Below are 4,461 nucleotides of genomic sequence, written 5' to 3'. Positions count from 1 at the left end.
AATAAACCAAGTTTTGAGAGAGAAGAGGTTTTTTCAGAGAACTTTTCTGCAATTCATATGAAAAAGGAAAGTATTGTCGTGGATAAACCAATTTATATTGGAACAGCAGTTCTTGATTTATCAAAGATATTGATGTATGATTATTTGTATAATGACTTCAAGAAAGAGTATGGTGAAAATGTTTCATTGTTGTATATGGACACTGATAGTTTTATCCTAGATATAAAAACTGATGATGTTTATAAAGATATGAAGAAAAATATTGGAGTGTATGATACAAGTAATTTCAGCAAGAAGAGTGAGTTATTTTCCAAAAAGAATGAAAAGGTTATTGGTAAGTTTAAGGATGAGTTGGGTGGAAAAGTAATGAGTGAGTTTATTGCATTGAGAGCAAAGGCATATGCTTATAAGTATGGTGATCAGATTGATAAGAGGTTAAAGGGAATAAAGAAATATGTAATAAAGAAATCAATAACTTTTAGAAATTATTATAATTGTTTGATGAATAAGAAAGAAGAATATAGGAAAATGAATACAATAAGAAGTAATAAACATAACATATATATAGTGAAGAAGTAAATAAAAAGGCATTAGGAGCCTTTGATGATAAGAGATTTATTTTAGATAATGGAATAGATTGTGTTCCATATGGATATTGTCTGATAGAGTGTATAGAATAGATTGTGTTTTAACGATAGGAAGATGGGTTAGGGTTTTTTAAGGCCTATCGCTGCGTTTTTTCGCAATGTATAAATGGTCAAACCAAGTATTAATCAAACTAAAGAGTGGAGAAAATCTCAGTCTTTGTATATAAATGGAAAACATAATGAATGTGAAAAATATCAAATAAGTCTTATTGAAAAAATAACTTAAACAAAGGTAAATAAAACAAATAAGCGAATCAATTTAAAAACTAGTAAGTTAGAGGATGTAAAGAAAAAATGAATATCCTTGAATGGACTGAAAACTTTGATGGTTATCAATTGAACAATGAAAAAACAATATACTATAATCTCAAAATGATATGTGGCTCAGGAGGTGGTCAAACAAGAGCAGTAAGAGAAGTTTATCATTTCTTAATGGCACAAAAGGGGAATCTTAAAAAATATAAAGATTCAAATGTTTTGTTTTTCAATATTTTAGATGGGGATTATTGTGCAAAGAAAATTAATCTATTGAAGGAATTTGAGAATGAACAAATCTTTATAGGTTCAATGAGTGAGCTAAACAATATGCATTGGTTATTTGATAAAGAGTGTCCCAAGGCTTAGACGTTTCAGATATTTCTTAAGAATCACCTTAAACAAATCACATTACTACTTTGCTACTTGAACAAATCTTTATCTTATTGCATGGGTTATTTGAAAAAAAAGTGTCCCCAGGTTAAAAGGGGAGACAAATAAATATACCTTGGGATAAAAAGGGGGTTTATTTTTTAGGGAAAAAAAATATGAATCGCTGAAAATCCCCCATTCATTTACATGGGGAAAAGTGAGCCAGAATCAGTATATTCACCCTACTGCAAGCTATCTATGGAACATGCACTTCCCGAGATAACTGAGCTGAAGGACCTGAATGATGAGTGCGATAATGGTTTCCAGATTCCCAACACGATACAGCACAATATCTCTGAAGGTTATGGATGGATTCAAACGAAATTTGGTGGACAGGTTGGGAGTGCCATTAGGAAGAAATGCTTCGATTTTGGTGAAGATCCAAATCCAAATCTTGATACTAGAATTATTTAATTTTTAACTGATTCTTCACCATTGAGAGATGGGGCCAAACTGATGTTGCATGATACCTCAAAAGGTTGTGGAAGGATTCAGATGAAACTTAGTGGACAGGATGGGTGTGTGACAAGGACTAATTGATTCTATTTTGGTGAAGATCTGAATCTGGATCCGGACTCGAGATTTTTTCTGGTGATTCTTCACCGTTGAGAGACGGGGCCAAAAACAATATATAGCATGTTATCTCTAAAAGTTGTGGATGACTTGTGACAAAACGAGGTGGAAGAGTCGGTCAGGTGATGAGAACAAGCCAATTCGATTTTGGTTAAGGTCCGGAATCAGATCCGACCTATCAGTGGCATACAAAATGTAAACTGTTCAGCCTGGCGGAGGGATACGCTCTGCCGAGTGCCATTCCGTTTCGCCAAGTTGTCACTCGATGAGTGGTTTTTCATTTGTCTGATTTTTATTTCGTTTTTTTTCTACGTGAGGTCAATTAAAGCCTGGAGTCGAGGCGCCTCCACACACGGACTTGAATACAGACAAGGGGAAAATAAAGGAAAGAAAACCCTCCCTTTATTCCAGCACTTAGCTGTCCAGAGATGGTACTTGTTGAATTTTGAGGTCGAGCCCCTTCGTCCTGTGCAGGAAGATGTGCCCAAAATGGCACCGAGCCGCTCTCTGGGCAGGAAAACGTACGTGAGGTAATTCGTGAGGTGGTATTCAACACGAGAGCTCACCTTCCGCCGTGCGACTTCTCATGAACGAATATGCCGAATGTTCCTCTCTGATACGAGGGCTGCTCACAATGATCGCCCACCTTCCTCGTCGAACACACGACGAGACGATGCCTGAGGCCCCGTGATGAGGCCACGAGGCACACTCTTCGTCCCTCCTCAGAAATGCACACTCCTCACGGCTCTGCCGAACAGTCAATGACGAGCGTCTTGCCCTGTATGCGGGCAAATTTACAGCACGACACAAGAATCGCGCAGCCATTTCGTCGTGCCGAGAGGAGAGCAAAAACGAGATCCTCCGTCTCAGCCATGTTCCTCTCACAACTGTCCTCTGTTTGTTTGTTTCCTTGTCTGTTTGTTTGTCCGCACATAACTTTAGTGTTTTTCTCTGCAACCGCTTGTCAGATTGAGACAAAATTTTGACCATAGGAGCGAATACTTACGTGGAATGTTTTAACGATAATTATGATGATGTCCTTGATCATGTAGTGTGGCGGCCATGTTGGGAAACGGGGAACAATTGAACCTCTGTGTCTCTGAAACCACACCAAGGAAAAAATTGCAACTTGGCACATAGCAAGTACACTTCGTGTGGAATAAGATTGATTTTATGATGTCATAGATGCCTTCGTTATGACGTCATAATTCCAAACGTAGAATATGACATTTGATCAATGAAAAATTTGAGGGTCATTTTGGGATTAATTGGTCCACAGAAAAAAAAAATGATGAAGTCATCGGTCACATGATTTAGCAACCATATATTTTTTTGAATGAAATTTCAAAAATCTTCTCTGAAACGACTTAACAGATTGAGGTGAAACTTCCCATGTATGATCGACTATCCATGAGGAACAAAACGTTTGCACATACAACATCATTGGTCACATGGTTTGGCAGCCATATTGAATTTACCCAAAAACCTTCAAACATCTTCTTCTCCAGAAAGGATCCACAGATGTCGGGGAAACTTCACACAAATGTTCAACAAGCCTTGGGGATACCAGAGAATTCACCAATAACAATTGATGTCACATGGTCTCTCAGCCATATTGGATTGAGCGAAAATCTTTATTGAAATTATTTCTCTTGAACCGCTTAATTGATCGATGTGAAACGTCAAAATTATAATCTCGAACTGATGGGGAATATATACATATTTTAAATTTCAACCTGCTCTGACACATGGTCTGACAGCCAGATTTTTTTTTTTTAAACGAGGTTCTTTTTGATTTTTTTTGTTGTTGTTGAATTCGGCTCAATTGAATAATGACAAACGCCATGGGTCAGAATCAAGTGTCCGATCAAAGCGGGGTTACATTAAAGCGGGACAACTTGGTACCCGGTCATCACGGCCAGCAGTTATAAAGTGGCAGTTCTATTTATGTCTCATTAATTATGTAACACACAACACGACACAAACACCACACAAAACAAGTCGTGCAGATGGTCTAAAATCTCTGATTGCTCTTTTACTAATTATTTTACCCAATTAGAATGACGGTAACCCCCGAATCTAATTATTTTAACCCATTAGAATGTCGGTAACCCCCGAATCTCACCGCCAGCCTGAAACACAAACTCACACCAAAACCTGATCAGGGGTGTGTTCCATGACCATCATCTCGCTTTGGCTTGCCGAGCCAGCCATTCTTTATCAACCATTTCGTTGGAGTGCAGGTTTGAGTGCTTAAGTCACTTGGCGAGCGCTGTCCAAGCTGAATGGGAACTGACTACACCTCAGCACATGCACTCGGCGGAGGACCCTCCTTCTGGATCTGCCGTTTGTGTAATGAAGAAAGATAATTTCGGGTGAATTTTAACATGTTTTTAACGGAGTAATTTTCCCCTTTTCAGCACCGCAAGGGTAGTTTCATTTTATCCCCGTGACAGGTTCTGATTTTAAAAACTTCAACGTTCTGTTTTGTGCATGGGTTGGTCCATTTACTCATGAGGAGTGTTTCGTTATCGTACAATAAATTGTGGTGTGG

The sequence above is a fragment of the Eptatretus burgeri genome, chromosome 2, assembly GCF_056783735.1.
Source record: "Eptatretus burgeri isolate ZD-2024b chromosome 2, Ebu_testis_v1, whole genome shotgun sequence".
Taxonomy (NCBI): Eukaryota; Metazoa; Chordata; class Myxini; order Myxiniformes; family Myxinidae; genus Eptatretus; species Eptatretus burgeri.
The sequence above is the reverse complement of the archived record's forward strand: the minus strand, read 5'-3'. Positions refer to the sequence as shown.